Raw genomic sequence first — 20789 nt, 5'->3', positions numbered from 1 at the left:
TTATACCTCACCTCAGCTAAGTACTAAAAGGACAGAGAAGCATATATGGACCCAGCCACATGTAAAAACGATTTAAGATATGAGAAATAACTACAATTTGGGGTCATTGTCCTTCTTGTGCTGTTTCAACTCTAAATTTTGTCCCTTTTGATTTTTCTTCTCACACTTCTTTTTCCAGAATGAAATCAGCATGCTGACATTGTCCTGTGTGACTGTTTCTACCCTGGGGCACAGTCTTGCTTGATGTGGAAGAAAATGACTGAGGGCAAAGGGCTATCTATAATACTGCCTCAATGTCAAGTCCTGCTGTTTCCATTTTGGCCTTAAATGTTTATAATTCACATGTTTCAATTCATGTGTGAAAAGGGAAGGGACAGATATATGGACTTCTCTAAGATTCATATCTTTGAGACTGTGTATCCCCTAACAGAATGATTGGCATAAGAATTTATGCATAAAATTTTCTAAACAAATCCAGGAATTTACTCATCCTTAGCATTGTCTCCTAGTCCCATATCTAATGCAATTATTCATGTATTCATAAATTCCAGTAAATAGTAAATTGTAAATAGTAGATTGTAATAGTATATAGTAAATAGTAAATTGAATAGCAGTGTAGAATAGTGGATAGGAGGTGGGACTCTGAATTCAGTCTGGCTGAGTTGAAATCCAGACCCTGCCATTTAGGAGCTAGGTGACCTTGGTAAGTAACTTAATTTCTCTGTACCTCGTCTATAAAATTGGGATGATAATAGAGCCCACTTCTTAGCGTTGCTGGGAAGATTCATGAATTATTAAGTGTAAAACCCTTGGAACAGTGTCTGTCTGTGGACATTTCTCAAGTGACCCTCAAAGATGTCCTGCCCTCATCCCCAGAAACTGTGACTATGAGGAGACCTCATACCCATGATCCTGTCGTGTAGGCATATTTGACCTTGGATAAGGAGGTTATCTGGTGGGCCTAAGCTAATCACATGGGCCCCTTCAAAAACAGAGCTTTCTCTAGCTGATGGTGGAAGAGGAGGTCAGAGAGATTTAAGTGTGAGAACGACTTGAGATGCCATCGGTAGCTTTGACAATGGAGCAGGCCAGGTGAGGGGGAATATGGTCAGTTTTAAGGAGCTAATATAGACTCCTGGCTGACAGCCAGCAAGGAAATGGGGGCCTCAGTCCTACAGCTTCAGGGAATTATTTCAGCCAACAACATGAATGAGCTTAGAAGTCGATTCTTCCCAGAACCTTCCAATAAACCCCGGTGACTAAAATGTTGACTTCAACCTCATGAGACCCTGTACAGAGAACGCAGTCAAGCATGCCTGGACTTCTGAGCTACAGAATTATGAGACAATGGATGGGTGTTGTTTTTAGCTCATGGTAATTGATTATGCAGCAATAGAAAACCGATACAGTTACATAAGTACACAATAAATATTAGTTGTAACTATTACATTTATTTTTTGCACATGTTCAGTGAATGGTGTACTGTGTACAGCCCTGGGGAAACAGTGTTGAACAAAATATAGTACTGGCTCTCAAGGATTTATACTCAAGAAGATAAACCATTTCATTTTTCCTGATGTCCAGGCTCTATGAGTATCAACCATGATTGTATCTTGTATACATTTCTGCTTTTCTTCCTTGCTTTGGCTCAGGTCTTTTACTATAAATGTACATTTTAAAATTTCTCTTGTTTTCATCCAGTGGCTAGATGATGTTTAGCCACCAGCAGCAACTGTTTGCCATGAGAGAGTTGGGACCAGGATTTATTGGTTGTCTCCCGTGCAGAACCGTTAGGAGCTGTGGGAATCTCCTAGCATTTGTGCTCAAATATTGTAAGGCGTACAATGGGGACGTCTGTTTCTAACAAAGGATCTATATAATCCTTTATCTCTAGAATCCACCACCTGGTGTTCTCAACAGCCCTGAGCACAGAACAATTCCCAGTTTAATCAAACTGGAATACAAAAGGAGCAATGGGGACTGCAGTGTGTGATCCCCTTGAAGTTGTTCCAAGGGAAAGGGACCTTTTGTTACAGAGACAGCTCATTTTAGAGTTCAGTGGCCTGTGACACTTCCCCAGCTGGCAGCTCAGCAGGGACCTTCTGATACTTTCCTACACTCAAAAGCCATTTTTGGTGGGCAGATCAGTGAAACTGTCATTAAGGGCTCCTTGGTGGGAGGGTTGGGGTAGGGGGAGAGAAGGACAACAATAAGGGAACAGTGGTATTAGTGAATGTGCCCGCCGTGATTTTATGATTTCTGTTAAAATATGAGCTGTCTTCATTTTCTGAGTCTTTGCTCTATGATAAGGCTGGTGGGTGTTTGTATATATTCAATAAGGGCAGTGGGGATATTATCACAGGGTTTTTGTTTACATTCATTTTAAAAGTCATTGGATTGGAGTTGGGGTGGGAAGAGGGAACTTAATTTGTTTTGTTGCCCATAATAATTTTGAAGCATCCAGTTCCCTTCTTGAACTAGAACCTAGTTTCTCTGTACTGAAAATTTTCAGAGGTAAGACATGAAAAATTCCAAAAGCTATTCTAATATCAAAATACATTTTATAGAAACCTAGAGTTATAAAGCTAGGAAGTGTCTCGGAGTCAGCTGGTGTCACTCAGCCTAACTGCCCATTTGGGCAGGAGTCACATCACCATGTACCCAGGGGGGATCATCTAGCATTTAAACAGCAAGGCACTTCTTCTGGTCCATGAGCATCAAAGCACTTTAAAGAATAGGGCCTTGGGGACAGACAGGTTTGTTTGTAGATCATTATTCTATTACTTTCTGGTTGTGTGATCTTGAGCAAATTATTTGTCTTGCCTAAGCCTTGGTTTCCTTACTGGATAATGGGGATAACGATATTTAACCTTTAGCCTAATAGTGAGGGTTAAAATAAATAACTGATGTAAAGTGGTACCTAGTAATTTTGATCCAGTAATATTTTAAAATTTCCTGTGGTATCAAGTTATTACAAGAAATGACTTGGGTAGGTCTAGTCTGGAGAGGCTAGAGGATAGGGAAAAAGGAAGGATATTAGACTAAGTCCCTGAACTCCAAACTCTATGTCCAACTATTTATTTGGTATCTCCTCTCGGGGGCCTGACAGGCATCTCAGACTTAACATATTCAAAACCAAGATACTATTTTTTTTTCTTCAAAGCTGCTCCTAGTCTTTCCATGTCAATTAATAACAACTCCATTCCTTCTTCCCATTGCAATGGCCAAAATTTTGATGGCATTTTTGACTCCTCTCTTTATCTCACCCATTCAACCTGTCAGGAAATTCTATTCACTCTATCTTCAGTTTATGTCTAGAATCCAACCACTTTCCACCATTTCTGCTATTTCTGACTTTAGTCAAAGTCATCAGCATTTTTCAACGCAAGTGTCAAGAGTGATTCCATTAAAATACGTCAGACCAGATAACTCTTTGGCTCAAAACTTTTTAATGGGCTCCCTATGTCCCTAATCAGAAGCCAACAACCTTCTAATGGCCTACAGCAATGTTCCTGAAGTATGGGACATGGACCTGTGTCAGAATGTAAATCAACTATGTCACTAAACGCACTGCTTAATTTGTCTGACATTTTGTTCTTACAAGACTTTCTTAATGAAGGAAGCAGTGTACTTACTGATTGACATTCTGGTGCAAACTCCTCATCTGCCCCTAATGTTTTTTCCCTGACCTCATGTCCCATTCTTGAGCCCCCTGTCTTTCTGTTCTTAGTCATGAGGGCCTGCTTGCTCTTCTTCAGACACATTGGCTCCACTCCTCCCTCTGCACAAGCTACTTTCTCTGCCTGAAATGCTCTCCCCCCAGATGCCCAAGACTTATTCCCTGGCCACCTTCAGGTCTTTATTCAAATGTCACTGCTTCAATGAAGTCTTCCCAGATTACACTGACATTCTCTCTCACCTTTCTGCTTTATTTTTCTCTATAGCCCTTATCATCTTTCAAAATGCTAACAAAATTTACTTATCCATTAAAAAATTAGCATCCTTGCTCTACTGCAATGTAGACGCGATGAAATGAGGAACTTTTAAATCTATTTTGTTTTCTTTTACTCCTGGCATCAACAAAAATGTTGGTAAATAGTAAACACTTGGAAATGTTAGGGGATAAATGAATGCATTTGAAAGTAAATAATGAAATGGTTTGACAGAAACTACATTTTTGTTTGTTTATGGGACCATATTTTTAAAGCTTTAAAAAATTGTCCAGGGGTATTAGGGTTTGAACCAGGAGTATGTCCTGTCAAGCTGGGATGGAACGTGGGGTGTCCAGGGAGGCAATTAAAAGACTTATGCAAATCAGCGGCATCTGGCTGGCTCACTTGGTAGAGCATGTGACTCTTGATCTGGGAGTTGTAAGTTTGAGCCCCATGTTGGGTGTAGAGATAACTTTAAAAAAAATATTAAAAAAAGAGACTTCTGCAAATCAAAGACTTGGTCAGACAGGCAGTATTGACAGTGAAATTTATGAGTACTGATTTTTCTCTGGTTGCTCATCATTATTTGGTATTATTATTCCTGCCATTTTTGCTAATGGTTGGGTAAAAATGATATTCTCTTACTGTTTTAATTTGCTTTTCTTTAATCACAAATAAGGATGATTATTCTATGTTTTTGCTTCTTTTAAAATTTTGTTTTGTAGAGTGTCAGTATTCATTTATCTTTTATTTAGTGATTAGTCTTTTAATATTTCAATTATTTAATTATCAACTTATGTAAAAGTTTCTTATATAAGGATATTAAACAGTGCTAGGCTTTTGTATTTGCTCATATTTTTTGTCGGATATTTATTATTGTTTTTATCTCTAAGGTTTGTACAAAATTTTGAAATTTTACTTAGTTAAATATGTTGATCTTCTACATTTTTATTATCTTCTATCACTTTTGGGTTTAGAATTCAACCCTCCTCCAGACTTTTAATTTCCAGTTTTTGTACTTTTTATTTTGAAATGCTTTTTGATTTACACAAAAGTTGCAAATATAGCATAGAGGGTTCCTGTATCCTTTCACCCTGCTTCTCCAAATTTGATATCCTGCCCAATCATAGTACAATTGTGAAAACTAAAAAATTAACATTGGTAACATGCTATTAACTAAACTTTGATTTGATTTGCATTTCACCATTTTCCACTAGCATTCTATTTCTGGTCCAGGATTGAATTTGGGATCCCACATCTCATCTCATTTAGCTGTCATGGCTCCAGAGTCTTCTCTGATCTGTTAACATTGTTCCTTAGTCTTGCCTTGTCTCTCATGATGTTGACATTTTTTAAGAGAACTGGTCACTTATTTTGAAGAATGTGCCTCTGGTTTGTCTGATTTTTTTTTTTCTCTCATCAGCAGATTGGGGTTATGTGTTTTGGGCAAGAATACAAGAGACTGAATGTCAGTGCCCTTCCCTTCTCTGTAGATCATAACATGGGGTTCATGATGTCACTATGTCTTATTACTGGTGATATTCACTATGATCACTTGGTTAAGGTGGCATCTGATACATGCCTCTTCTGCAAAGTGACTATTTGCCTCTTTGTAATTAATAAATACCTTGGGGGAGATATTTTGAGACCTTGCGTATATCTTGTTTCTCCTCAAATTTCTGCCCACTGATTTAAGATCTATCTGTGGATCTTGCCTGCAATAACTATTATTGTGGTGTTCTTTAAAAAATTTTTTTTAATGTTTATTTTTGAGATAGAGAGAGAGCATGAACAGGGGAGGGGCAGAGAGAGAGGGAGACACAGAATCTGAAGCAGGCTCCAGGCTCCAAGCTGTCAGTACAGAGCCCGATGCAGGGCTCAAACTCACGGACCGTGAGATCATGACCTGAGCTGAAGTCAGACACTTAACCAACTGAGCCATCCAGGTGCCCCGATTGTGGTGTTCTAATGGTGATTTTCTATTTCCCCCATTTCTTCTACATTCATTAAATGGAATTCTGTAAGAAAGAACTGTCTCTTTGCCTTTGTTTACTGATTTATGTGTGGACTCATGGATATTTACTTTGTTATTATGGATCATAATTAAATACTATAACTATTTGTTTTGTTGCTCAAACTGTTCTAACTTAGTACTATTGGCTCATTTCTATATGTCTCCATTCTTTTAAAAAAAATTGTTTGGGTTCCTTTTCCTCCCCTAACTTTATTTTAAAAGTATATCTGTTTCTATTGGGTAAATGGTGAGAAATGATGCGGGTTGGTAGGGTCTCATGGAGGCTCAAGTGTCCTATTGGGTCTTGTGGCTTTCTGAGACTCCTTTAGGGTAGAAGGATCCTTGGACACAGGGAAGCTGACTGCCCTGAGTCATATGGTTGTTGCTGTTTAAATCGTTTGCTATGAGTAGGGTCCTAAATGTAGCCTTAATTCCAGCTCTGGATGACAACAGACCTGACACATGCCATCTCAATGATTCTGAAATTAATACATGTTAGCAGAGATAGGAATCCCAACTTCGTATTTCCTCCAATCCAGTTTTTAGAAAGCTTAAGGCTGACTTCTGAGGATATGCCATCTGGTTGTCTCTCAGCTCAGTGGATTTTGAAACATGAGGAAAGACTGAGAGAGTGGTGGCTTCCTAGGCGTGTGTAGACTTTATTAAACTGATAATTTTCATTCCTGTTTTCATTGGAGAAGGCAGTGATACTGCCAAGTAGTGAGTGCTTAGTGCCTCAGATAAAAATGGATGTTCACGTTAAGAATCTTGGTGTTGGATTGCCTTCTTGGCATCCCAGCACTCAGCTGGGTTCTTCTAGTTGTCACCTGATATATCTGGCTGAACAGTGTCTGATGTCTAATCCCTGTGCTCTTGGCCGTGACTAACCAGTGCTTCTCTTGCTGGATTAGTCTCCAGGGATCACAGGACAGCTCGGCTTCTTCCTTCCTGCAGCGATGCAATGTAGTGTCAATGCCAACCGTGGGAGCTGGGTGTAATGTAATACAGATACTTGGAATTGCTGAGTCACTTCACAGTGATGGCCATGCCATGAATGTGAGTGAACAGCATGGAAGCAAAACAGTCTTTAAGGACATTATTAGACTTTTTTAAACACTCTTGTCTCTCCCACACTTGTGTTAAACATTTGGCCATGTAATGAATTCAGGTTAAGTCAAGACAAATTTTCTGATACTAAGCGTTGAGATAAGTAAAAGGTAATACCCCTGAGATCATATTTGTGAAAGTGGTTGAGATCAAATGAATAGCCCTTTAGTTCTTTATTGCCATATAGACTTTTTTCTTTATTATTTTCTGTTTTGGCAGGCCATTCGTAATTTGAAAAATACATCTACTTGTTCACTAGTTGGAGATTGATAAGCTATGAGTTTGAGCCGGTGCTAAACCGTCTCAGTCTGACAGTTTAGACCCTATCTCATAACTAAGTGTATAAGGCCGGGAGAAGTTCTGGTACCCATGGCAGGTAGAAAGCATGGGACGCTGGAGGGGTGAGCTGCAAAACTTCTTTATCTTTAGTTGTTTCTCTTTGGTTCTTCTTTTTCTGCAAAGAAGAATCCCAGGCTTAAATCCCAATTGTCTAGAAAAACTTCTTTTTTCAAAAGAATATTCATCAAGCCAGTTACTGTGTATCAGGCACTGTGCTAATATAGCTGGGAATACACTCATAAACAAGATGGCCTTGACCTCATGGAGCCTAAGGTCTATGACAACGCTGCCCAAAAGAAATATAACATGCACACATGTTGTAATTTAAAATTTTCTAGTAGCCATGTTAAAAAAAAAAGGCAATACATTTCACTTAACATATCTGAAATATTATATATATTTAAAATGTAAAGATGTAACCAATATAAAAATAATTAGATATTTTACATTGTTTTTATTGCATTTGGTCTTCAAAATATGGTATTTTATACTTATAGCACATCTCAGTTTGGGCTAGCCACATATTAATTGCTTAACAGCCTCATGTGCTAGTAGCTACTGGACAAGGCAATGCAGATTTGGCACCCAGAATCTCCAAGTCATGAGTTGGAAGTGACCAGGGATGAAGGAAGGTAAGAGTGCTCCAGGCGAAGTGTGCAGTGGTGTGTGATGTCTTTGAGTGAAAAAGGAGTGAAAAGGAAGCCAATATGTTGAAATTTGTGAGTGAGGGGGAAAGTCATGGTACTAAGAACAGGAAAGGAGAAATCATCCAGACAAGAAGAAATCTAGTTTTAGAAGAAGGTTAAATTTGATATTAAAATGTTGACTTTCAGGGGGCCCCTGGGTGGTTCAGTGGGTTAAGCGTCTGACTCATGGTTTCGACTCAGGTCATGATCTCACAGTTTCATGAGATCGAGCCCCGTGTGAGAATCTGTGCTGGCAGCATGGAGCCTGCTTGGGATTCTCTCTCCTTCTCTCTGCCCCTCTCCCACTTGTGCTATCTCTGTCTCTCTCAAATAAATAAAATACAACTTAAAAAAATTGATTTTAAAATGTTGACTTTTAAGGGGCATCTGGGTGGCTCAGTGGGTCAAGTGTCTGACTCTTGATTTCAGCTCAGGTCATGATTTCACAGTTTGTGAGTTCAAGCCTTGCATTGGCCTCTGTGCCTTCAGGACAGAGTCTGCTTGGGATTTCCTCCCTCTTTCTACCCCTCTCCTGCTCACACTCTCTTGCTCTCTTTCAAAATAAGTCAACATTTCAAAAAAAAAAAATGTTGACTTTCAGCTGCAAAAAGCAGAGATGTGGAATAAGGAGGGTGGAAGGACTGGACGTTTAGCCTTCAGAGTTGATGGAGCTGGCAAGATGTTAGGAAGTCCTAATGTCTGAACTTCTTTTCAGGTGTCACTTGTTAGGTAGGTTGGAGACCATAATGGGGAGGGAATCAGGCACATTGGTTAAGTAGATCAGCAGGCAGAAGTGACAATGAGCATAAATTGTGTTCTACAGAAGGTCAAGGGTCATGATGGGGAGATTAAGCTCAGTGGTGAAGTCTTGGGGCCAACAGGAGAAGGAATGAAAGATTAAATCAAAGGGGTGGAAGCCTGGGAGAGGGGGAATGGAGTGGGGAAACAAAAAACAAGCGGAAATGAGTCAGCAGGTCAAAAGTGATTGGTGATTCTTTAGTTGGTTGCCAGTGGCACAGCAGGTGGTGGGTGAGCCAGGTTTAAGGTGAAGGTGAAAGGTCCAGGAGACATTTTAAATAACTGTCATGTTACTAATACTTGTACAAACTGGCAGTTTCAGAGGAAATGACCCAGAGACTGAAGAGAGGCCCTGGAAAATGGGCTAATCCCTCTAAGAGCCAAAATATGCCTCTAAGCCTGGACAGAAATCTTACTTGCTTGGGCACTGTGGGAAGCCTGCTCCGACTGTTACCTCCCTTGCTCTTACAATCTGGCAAGTGAGGTGTCCGTAGCTCTCAGCAAATCTTAAAGAGATGGTGGTGATGAAACTGATATTTATCTTTTGGATGGGGAAGTCTCTTCTCCCATCACTGGGAGAAGGCAGGGTGTTCCTAGATCACTAGGCTTCTGGTCAACAACCACTAACGTTAAAGCTTCAGCTTCATTGTAAGTCACTTAGAACTTGCCGTGTCCATGCAGAGGTCACACAAAGAATCTTGATTCATCAGCTCCCAGAGTTTGTGTTTCTGACTCTTCCACCTGGAATGCTGAATCAGTGGTGTTCTCCTGGCAGCTGTGAGAGTGAGAAAGCAGCAGTTGGTAAGATGGGCAGTGAGCCTATTTGAAGACCTAGTCGTGAGCTGGGCACCGACTACAAGTGCTGAAATTAAAAACAAAACAAAACTATTCTGCAGACCGAGTCCCTTTCAGCAGGGAAAGTTGTGGTGTTAGAAGAATGTGATGATGTTCTGCTATAGGAGTGATCCTGGTTTTCAAGAGTAGACGTTTGCTCCGCTGAGCAAACATTTGTGGCACATTTGTGGAAATGTTAATGTCTACTTTCTAGGTTGTAGCTCTGACCGTACTCTCCCCTCATAACCCTAGATACCTAAGAATGACAGGTGCAAAGGGTGGCTGGGTGGCTCAGTCGGTTGAGTGTCCAGCTCTCGATTTCAGTTCAGGTCATAGTCTCGTGGCCCTGCATCTGGCTCTATGCTGACAGCACAGAGACTGCTTGGGACTCTCTCTCTGTCTCCCTTTCTCTCTGACCCTCCCCTTCTCTCTGTCTTTCAAAATAAGTAAATTAATTAATTAAAAAGGATGACAGGTACATGAATAATAAGGAGTAACAATGTATGTGATAGAGTAATCATAAACCAAGACTGGAAGAATAATTTTTAACCTGGGCTTGTCAAAATAACGGTGTGTCTACATTTATTGATGATGTTGCTTCAGCAGTGATTAAGAGCTATGTTAAATTATTCTGGAACAGTGCAGACTTGGAAAGAATTTAGTAAATTAAAAAAAATAGGATTAAGTCTTTGATTGTAAGCCAACCTCTTGGATGACATTTAATTCAGGCCTCTTGTGGATGGGAAGGGAGGGAGCAAGGGGAGGTGGTAGAAGAGTTTGGAAGCTGCTAGAACCAGATCATTCAGGGTTTGGAAGTCATCACAAGGAGTTTGAGTTTTATTCCAAGAGTAATAAGAAGCCAGAGGAGTGTTTTATACAGAGGAGCGTTCGTTCGCAAGATCCGATCTGTGTTTTTAGAAGCTTACTCTGGCTGCTTTGGGGTCCAGCCACGTTGGATCTAGAGGAAGAGTAAAATTCCTGTTCTAGTTCTGGTCATGTAGCTGGCAAAAGGCCTGATTCCCAAGTGACAGTGTTAACCATCTGAAATGACTCACAGAGGCAAGAAAGGAGCAGCACAGGCTACCCCACTGCCCGCATTCCTTATAGGCTTACAAATGCAGCTGGGGCAAAGGAAATCCTACATATGAAAGATGTCTTTAAAGCTTTGTTTGAAGAGAGGCCATGCTTAGGAACGGGTTTGAAAAACTTGAAAATGGGCTGATAAACATCTGGTTTGCCATGCTTGAGGGGCTGGCGCACATCAGGTGTGCTGAACAGACCACCTAGAGCAGGCCCCAAAGATGTTCTCTTGTGGGGTTTGCCCAATACTGCCTCTCCAGGGCAACTCCCGTCCTGCAGAGGAGTCAAAGGGGATTTACCTCCAGAAAGACCATATGAGATTTCAAGGTCGCCTCTTTCACTCCTTATTGTAACAGGCTTCTTCCACCTCTGGGCCACTGGCTCTTCATCCCAGTGGACCAGTATCTGTTCTCCCCTTAGCTAGGCCTCTGGGAGGTATGGGCACACTGTGCCCTCTTACAGTTGACTGTGCACAGGGGAGATAGAAGGTTCATCTTTGTCAGCTAATTTTAGTGCAAAAGTGCCTTAATTACTAAGAGGAAATTTCAGGGCATGGATTGCATGCAATCCTTCTTATCCTCCTTTGCTTGGAGTCTGTTAACAAGAAGCCCTTAATTTTGCCCCCCTGCCCTGGCTGAAGTCAGGGCACATTCTAGTAACACCTCTGTATAAGCCTGAATAACTGACCTCTTCCTTTCTGTTGAACCCTGACTCCTGATCCTTCCAGAGCTGGACTGGACTGTTTCAGCTGACCTGTTTCTCTCTCTCCCTCTCTCCCTCTGTCTCTTTGAGGTTTCTAGAGAAGCAAAGTCCATTTAGGTGTGGGCTTGGACTTCTGTCTTCAGCTGCAGGCTGGGGTGGTTTCTCTTGAAGCCACATGAACCCTCCAGGCAGTTAGCTGTCTCTGGATTTTGCCCTTGGACCTTGCCAGGCTCACTTTTTCTTTGCTATTCTTGGTGGAGCCTCCTTTGTCTGCAAAGCCTTGGCTTTCTCCTGTACCTGTCTCTGTTGAACCTCATTTCTCTTTACAAGACTTTACTACCTAGCCTTCCAGATACAGCTTGGCATGGCCCTTCCTGTCATCTTTTACATCTCAAGCCCTGGGACCTGATACATGTGAAATGAGCTTGCTCTTGTGTTAAATCCCAGGGCCTTGATGCAGTACATTTTATAACTTTAGTAGATTCTGAAAATGCAACCCAGTCATTTTGTAAAGGTCATATCTGTGGAGTTTTATTAATCAGATTTCTTTTTAAAGTTTTCTAAAAGTTACTATTTTTAATCTCAAAATTTTTACAATCCACATACAATTTTCTAAGTATCTGAATCCCCAAAATTATTTGTATCTCTCTTTATTTTTTTAATGTTTATTCATTTTTTGAGAGAGATGTAGACGGAGTGTGAATGGGGGAGGGGCAGGGAGAGAGGGAGACACAGAATCCGAAGCAGGTTCCAGGCTCTGAGCTGTCACCACAGAGCCCAACACGGGGATTGAACCCACAAACTGCGAGATCATGACCTGAGATAAAGTCGGATGCTTAACAGACTGAGCCACCCAGGTGCCCCTTAGTATCTCTCCTTAAATTTTTTTTTTTTTTACGTTTTTATTTATTTTTGAGAGACACAGAGCACGAGTTGGGGAGGGGCAGAGACAGAATAAGACACAGAATCCGAAGCAGGCGCCAGGCTCCGAGCTGTCAGCACAGAGCCCAATGCTGGCTCGAACTCACAAACTGCGAGATCATGACCTGAGCCGAAGTCAGACACTTAACCGACTGAGCCCCCTTAGTATCTCTCTTTAAATGTCTACTTTTTTTTTTTCAAGAATATTGTGTGCTCTCTCTCTTTCTCTCTCCCTCTCTCTCTATATATATCTAAAGTTAAATGGTTTTTATAAAAAGCACTCAGAATAATTTTAAATGTACATTATGAACTTTAAATTGAGATGTGTCAGGCCTTTTTACTTCAGTAATTACAGTTAAAAGTAGTTTTAGCTCAATTTTTAAAAGAAGTAAATCCTAATAATGATGTCTCTGAGTGCATTAGGAAAGATGGATACCGCTGTTACTGTAAAGCAAAGTTTCGTTGGAGTTGCACTCGAGCCTGGTATTCTGGCTTGGTTATAAGTGCACAGAGGACCAAGGTGGTAGGGGAGAGCTGGTTTGGTAAGTGTTTCACAGATCCAGGCTTAATGGGCTGGGTAGGGGAAGAAACAGTTTGCCTTGAATCTTGCCTGAGTCAAGCTTTGGGAACTACACCGACTTTTTAGAACTTAGAGAGGACAACCCACTGACCATTCTTGGATCTATTTTTCCTAGTTATAAATTCTCTCGAGGCTTAATTATGTATGAAAATGTAAACATAGAAGGGTCATTAAGCAGCCTATCTAACAAGGCCGAAGTGCCTGTAGATTTTGCACCTGCCTTTTGTTGGATTACATATTAGTGTTTCCTGGTAATGCACAGTGAACTAATCATTCAGAACCTTTCAGGACTCAAACAGAAAAGTGTTTACAAAGAATCCAGTATGATTGGCTTTGAAGTGGGCCCATATGGACATCTCCCTCCTTTTCTTCCCTAACTCGTGACTCAGAAAAACAGGTGACTTTACAGCGATCTTTGAGTCCTGGCAGAATTCCATGTCTGCGCTCTTTGCTTCACCTTGATCTCTGGCTTTTAATAATTTATGCATCAGTGGAGCTTATTATGGGTGTCTTTCCTTTTTAAAAAATTGAGAACAAAGGGAATACAGTTTAGATAATTTTTTCCTTCTTTCTATTCATATGCCTCCCACTTGTCACTGTTTCCATCAAGATGATTTTTTTTTTTAAATTTATACAAGCACTCCATGTGCATTTTGGAAAAATTAGAAAAATACAGAATAGGTGAGGGAAAAAAAAGGTTACCCCGAATTTCATCACACGGAGGTGACTGGTTTATAGCAATTTTGTCTTTGGGATCCACTGGTACTTCAGTTTCTGTGACCTCTTCATGGGATTGCTGACTACTGTGGGTCTATGTATAAAATTTACTGTTACTAGAACCACAGAGAGACAAACTGTTCCTGAAACTAAGTATAGCAGGATAATGAGAAAGCAGTAACACCACAGCGTAATGTGCAATTAGTGCCCAGGGAAGATGGCACCGGCTGTGTGTTCACCATCCTGTGGAACCACTTGGCTTTGTGAGAACAGAGAAGGCTCTTGTCAGAGCAGTGAACACTTTGGCTCAAACAGACTGAAATGCATGGCACACCAAATACTGTGGGACTCCTGTGGGCTTGCTTAGTGCTTTTTTTTTTTTTTCTTGAAAAAGTCTTTGAATTCTTTAAGTGGCCAGCCTGACTGATAATTCAGGAAATATTAACGGGAACAACTCTGAGTTCTACCACTGCTTCTTAATTAACAAGAAGTGAGTTGCAATGGCAAAATGCAATGCTAATGGAGGTGTGGGAGAACAGATCTATTCAAAGGGTGCTAGTGACTTTGAAATTGTTTCAGTGATTCTGGAGTGCATTTTGTCCAATTATAATAAGAGCAATAAAGCTGATTTTGTGCCCTTTTCCTCAGTTATCACTCACATTATGGGATATAGCTTGAGGAAATCATCTAAAAAAAAAGAAAGCATTTTACATAAAGATGGTTATAGTTTAAGTTATGGGTAATCAGGAAAACCATCGTCAAGAGATTCCCCTTGTATTTTACCATCCTCAGAAATGTGTTTTATCTACTTAGGAGAGCTTTTCTAAGTAATGAAGCTTTTGAATGCTGACTGAGACTGCAGAGGGGCAAAGCCTCCCTTGTTTAAGTGGAAGTATGTAGTTGGTGACTTTCTGCCCAGAATAAGCAGCTTGTGGATTTTCTTTAGTCCTACCAGATTTTCCCAATATATACATGACTGTTGATTTGGCAGATACAAGGATACAGAATTAACATAGAGGACATCTTATTTAACTCACTAGCTGAGATAGGTATGTTCTGTAATTATATAGGCAGATGTCTGGTCATTGCTTGATCAGCTTATTACTTCTTGGGGCAATTTGTTGCAAGCTCTATTATTTAGAATGCTCTTCCTTATGTTAAAACAAAATTGACCTACTTGCAACTTCCACCTGTTAATTTCATTTCAGCCTTCTGGGGACATGTAGAATAAATCTGGCTTTTCCTAAGTCTTTTCTTTTTTTCTCCTCGGGCTGAAAAGACTTAGCTCTTCTAGACTGTCCTCAGATGTTCAACATATGTTCAACATATGGTTATTTCTTTTCTGGAGGCATACCAATTTGTTGATGTTCTCCTCAAAGAATTCAGAGGAAAATGACCGCAATACCCTGGGTGTAGTCTAAACATTGCAGAGAAGACCTGGTAGGATAGCTCATTCTTGACACCACAGTTTTAAGAGTATTAAGACCTCATTAGCTTTTATCCATACCATTTACCCCTATTGTGTGTGTATACAACTAAAACCTGCCAGTATTTTCATCTGTGTGGCTTGGGCTCTTCTCTACTCTGTAGAATTGCTTATTTGAATCTAATTGCAGTTCTTCACTTACTTATACACATGATCTTTTTGATGAGGAAAAATCCAGATACAGTAACAAGCACTAATCTGAATTTTTGGATATATAAATACCCTTCTAACCACCACCCAGATCAACATATAGAATTTTTTCAGATTGCAGGAGGTTCTCTCATTTTCTTTCACAGCCAGCAGCTCCCCAAATGTAACCATTATTGTGACTTCTATTACTCTGAAGTAATTTTGCCTGGTTGAACTTCATGTAAATGGAATTGTGTGATTCCAATTCTCACATTGGTGTTTGTGAGTAAGGCAGAAGCTTACTCTTTTTATTGCTATGTAGAATTTCATAGTATAAATTATACCACACTTTAGTTATCTATTCGACTCAGGTTTTGTTTTTGTTTTTGTTTTAAATTGTTTTTTAATGTTTATTTATTTTTGAGAGACAGAGCGTGAGTGGGGGAGGGGCAGAGAGAGAGACACACACACAGAATCTGAAGCAGGCTCCAGGCTCTGAGCTGTCAGCACAGAGCCCTATGTGGGGCTTGAACTCACAAACTGTGAGATCATGACCTGAGCTATAGTCGGATGCTTAACTGACTGAGCCACCCAGGTGCCCCTGTTTTTTGTTTTTAAATGTTTTTTTAAATATTTATTTATTTTTGAGAGAGAGAGAGTGCAAGCAGGGGAGGAGCAGAGAGAAAGGGAGACATAGAATCCAAAGCAGGCTCCAGGCTCTGAGCTATCAGCACAGAGCCCAATGCTGGGCTCCAACTCACAAACTGTGAGATCTTGACCTGAGCCAAAGTCAGACCCCCAACAGACTGAGCCACCCAGGTGCCTCTCAGCTCAGGTTTTTTTTTAATAAAGCTACCGTGACAATTCTAGTACATGTCTTTTGGAAGAGATAAGTAATCCTATCTGTTGGTTATACACTTAGGAGTAAAACTGACAGGTCATAGAGTATATACATGTATTGCCTAGTACATACTGCAAAACAATTTTCCAAAGTGATTGTACCAATTTATGCTCTCACTAGTAATGTACAGAGCTCCAGTTTTCCATATCTTCTCCAGGACTAGTTACTGTGAATCTTTTCATTTTTATCCATTTTAAAGAGGTATAAGTTGTTATCTCACTAATGCTTTGATTTGCATTTTTCTGATGACTGGTTATCCACATAATTTTCATATAAAATTGATAGTATTATTATTTAGCTCTATTGAATTCATTTTGGATTGCTGCTTGATTATCACATGAATTCACTATTCTATCTAGCTTCTTTCTACCTCATTTTGTTTATGTCATTTCTCTTCCAAGTCTCCGTGATACAGGGATATGGAAGAATGTGGTATCAAGCCCTTCTAAGTTGATATCAATGCTTTGATTGGTATCCTTGGGTAGGCCATTCAGCCAGTTCTGAAATCAAACCAACTGTATGATTATCAGCCCCCATTTCACCATGCTTTCAATAAAGTTATGTAGATGCACTGAAATTCACATCTTTGCATGCCTATAATGTTCTTCTGACCTAGCAGTCTACTTGGTACTCCTGTCAAAAAATGCTTAAGTTGGTGTTCTTTGTAAATCCAAAATGGCCCCCATTAATCATTTACTCCCTCTCTATGAGCTCAGAAATTGTCCTCTTGATTTCCTAATGGTATATATAAATGTAGGGCAGCATTTGCAACTTCCGTGGTTTTTTTTTTTTTTTGTAGTTTTATGGTTTTATTAACACAAATACAACATGCACATAAGCTGTCTGTCTATTCATTTTCTTCGCTGCACAGCCTGGCATTGGGATGGCCAGCTGGGCTGCTCTTTCCATAATGGCTTTGTGGTTCTTAGTGGAGACACTGTGAGGAATCTCCACACAGTAAGATATGTTACCCATCAGCAGCACTTCATGCTCCTTGACCCTGTGGACTAGGAACTTCCAGAAGCCACTGGGCAATTGTGCTTTGTTTTCTTGTTACTCCCATATGTAACCAATATTGGGCATCAAGATCTGGCCCTTGAATCTTCTGTGCACCCTATTTTCAATGCCTTTGGGCTTCCACCAGTTGCACTTAATTTTGACCTGTTGGTTGGACTGGTGCCAAGTGAACTTCTTGGTCCTCTTTTTAAAAATGTTGGACTTTAAGGGCACTGAATGGCTCAGTTGGTTAAGCCTCGTGGTTCGTGAGTTGGAGCCCCACATCGAGCTCTGTGCTGACAGCTCAGAGCCTGGAGCCTGCTTCAGATTCTGTGTCTCCCTCTCTCTCTGGCCCTCCCCCACTCACACTTTCTCCTTCTCTCTCTCTCAAAAATAAACATTAAAATAATTATAGAAAGAAATATTAAAAATCTTGGACTTTTCCAGAGTTCTGAGAGCAGCCATGATGATGAGTAGGACATGGCTGCCACCTCCCCAGGCAGCATGGAGGAAGAGAGAGCATTTGCAACTTCTCACTTGAAACAGAAGTTTACAGTCTCCTTGTTTCATCTGACTGCTGTGTTTTAAATTGATTTTCTTTTTTATGAGCTGAATACTTCCTTAAAGATTTTAAGAGCTCATGAGTTGACAACTATATAATAAGTACTTTTTTGGGGAGGATGAGCATTAAGAAGTATTTTATAATGCAAATAGTCATTCATTGATTTATCTCTAAACTTGGATTTCTAATTATCTGACTTTCCTAATCACATGGACACTCATGTTTTATTTCCGCAAATGGGCAGAATTATGAAAGTGATGGACAGTGGTAAAGATTTATTTATTTTTTTACATTTATGTATTTTTGAGAAACAGAGTGAGACAAAGCATGAGTGGGGGAGGAGCAGAGAGAGAAGGAGACACGGAATCTGAAGCAGGCTCCAGGCTCTGAGCAAGCGGTCAGCATGGAGCCTGATGCAGGGTTCGAACTCACAAACTGTGAGATCATGACTTGAGCCGAAGTCGGACGCTCAACTGACTAAGCCACCCAGGTGCCCTGATAAAGATTTTTTTTTTTTAAAAGAAGATAATTCAAAACTATGAACTGCTGGAGATCATTTAATTAAATTATCTTGGTATATTAAATAGGATATCAGTGGGCTTAAAGAGATAGTCAACTTTTAAAGTGTCGTAGGCATTAAGCAAATCTGGTTTAGCCTTGAGAGATCTAAAAGCAATGACAGAAATAACCAGTCTACATGATAGGACTAGGTGCTGGTTATATTTCTTTGTGATTTAAGCAGGAAAAGTAAAGTTTCGTGAAATGTATCCAAATTGGCTAGAATAGCTTCCCTAATCAACTGGAGATTTTTTGGCCACCCGTAAGCCCTAACTGGCCTTATCTTTCATGCTTCTCATTATATTATGTAAATAATAAAATATTTGAATTAAAGAGAAACTAAAGGTTACCTAGTTTAGTCTTTAAAATTTATCTATGAAGAAACTAAGACCCAAGGAAGTTAAATGATTTACTTAAGTTTTACCATCTGAGGACTGGTTGAAGAAGCAGATAGATAATGTTTCTGCTCTAATGAAGATCACATTTTACTTGGAAGGGGACACAGAAGAAGCAAAGCACACATACTTGAAGAACAAAGTAGATGGTGGTAAGTGTTACAGAGACTGGGATACATTATACCAAGTGGCCAGATCTTTCCCAATTTAGTTCTCTTTCTGCTTTACCAAAATGCTTTCTGAATGACTGTTTGGAAGAAATAGAGGAGGTAAATGACACAGTACTTTGTGGGTATACTGAATGTCAAAAATAAAATTTCTTTTTTTTTCAGTCAACTTATCCCCATTTGTTCTTTAGGAAATCATAATTTAGACAGTATTTTAAGAATGAAGATCCTATATGTAAATGAAAAATATACTCAAGAACATCAGAAAGTCCAGCAGTGTAGCCTAGTACAAGTGAATCATATATTTTCATCTTCAAGATTATTTGTTCAGATATATTGATTAAAGAGAATCTTCTCAACAGGTTTCGATGAAATGATACTAGAGTATATGACTAATCTAGAGAATATTTGTTTAATTTTTCTAAGATTGAAAAGATGTTCTTGGAGGCCTACTTCAATCCTTGTTTTTTTAATTGAAGTTGTCTCAGTGTATACTTCATCTAATTTGGCTGTCCTTCAACTTTCTTGCCAACAAATAGGGAAAACATTTAGCACCAAGAAATGTATAAGACTTGAGGGAGATTTAAAAAAAATGTTGAAATAGGACCCTGGCCCTCAGGAATGCCATACTCTAATTAAAGAGAAAAGATAACAGTACCAGGCAGTAAGAGTGTTGAGCAATTGTTAGAGATAAGAGGCTTGATAGAGAAAGAAATGTCTTTCTGTGGGTGGAAGGTTTCTTTGGAGGAGTTATAAGTTGGTCTGGACTCTGCAGAATGCATGCTCTGAAAAAGAAAGCTGTAATTATAGCAGTACTTGAGGAAGATTTTCCAAATTAAGCTTTTGCAGGGAGCAGGAGACCAGGTTATTACAGTTCCCCAATGACATAAAGTCTATTGATGACTGACAAAGCTGGTGGCTAGATGAGGTGAATGGGGTGAGGCAGAGCAAATCAGGAGGTGGAAGATGACCTTGCAGTCCGAGTCTGGGTAATAGATACCTTCATTCATAGGATTAAGGATGTCTGAAGGGAGAGCTGGTTTGGGGTAAGGCGGTATTTGATAGTGGCATACCAAGATGTTGGCAGCAAATCTGATTGAAAGTCTCTATCAGAGAGTATCAGTGAAGGACCAGGGGCTAAGACTGAGTAATGGTAGAGTTAAAGACTCACATGTGTGAGCCCTGGTAAGGGGGAGGGGAGGATGTGGGAACTCTAAAGGGAAATACTGACCAAAAGCCACTGATTCTTTTCATGGGGGGGGGGGGGGGGGGGGATTTCTAATTGATCTCTGAGAGTTAAATGATTCCTTGGCAGCTGAAGGGAGCTGACAGTTATTGAACCAATACAGATCTCACTCAATGTTTGTTAATGACAATAAGTAGGATAATCTATATTCCCATTCCTGCTTATTGATTGGATAAAATATATACGCTATATGCTATCTCTACCTTTATCTATATTATACAGATATTTATACAGACATATGTCTATATACCTATCTGTGTATCTATCTGTGTCATGTAGTTTGTCATCCAAAGCAGGATATATTTGTGGGTGAAAGGAGGGCACAATTAAATCATGCTAGGGCAACATGTGTAAACCAGGACTGCCCCAGGCAAAGCACTAAGTAAGGGCATCCTATATATATATCAAGAAAGTATAACATAATGGCAAAGAATATAAGGGAAAAACAGAATAGCCTCTAATGTTTTATTAGCTACATGATCCTGAACAAACAACTCAACCTGTCTAAGCCTTGGTTTTCTCAACTGTAAAATTTAACATAATATCTTTTTTCCTCTGCAGTTCTTTTTAACATAGCAGCCAGAGTGATCCCTGCAGCATCACATGAGTTCTGATCACATGGGTGAAAGCAGGGGGACC

At 39.9% G+C, this 20789-nt stretch overlaps 1 pseudogene; it reads right to left on the bottom strand.

The window, feature by feature from the left end:
- Positions 1 to 17073: 17073 nt before the first annotated feature.
- Positions 17074 to 17687, bottom strand: LOC125925223 (60S ribosomal protein L32-like; annotated as a pseudogene).
- Between the last annotated feature and the right edge of the window lie 3102 nt (positions 17688 to 20789).

This window comes from Panthera uncia, chromosome F1 (genome assembly GCF_023721935.1).
Source record: "Panthera uncia isolate 11264 chromosome F1, Puncia_PCG_1.0, whole genome shotgun sequence".
In the NCBI taxonomy this organism is placed as follows: domain Eukaryota; kingdom Metazoa; phylum Chordata; class Mammalia; order Carnivora; family Felidae; genus Panthera; species Panthera uncia.
The sequence above is the reverse complement of the archived record's forward strand: the minus strand, read 5'-3'. Positions and strand labels throughout refer to the sequence as shown.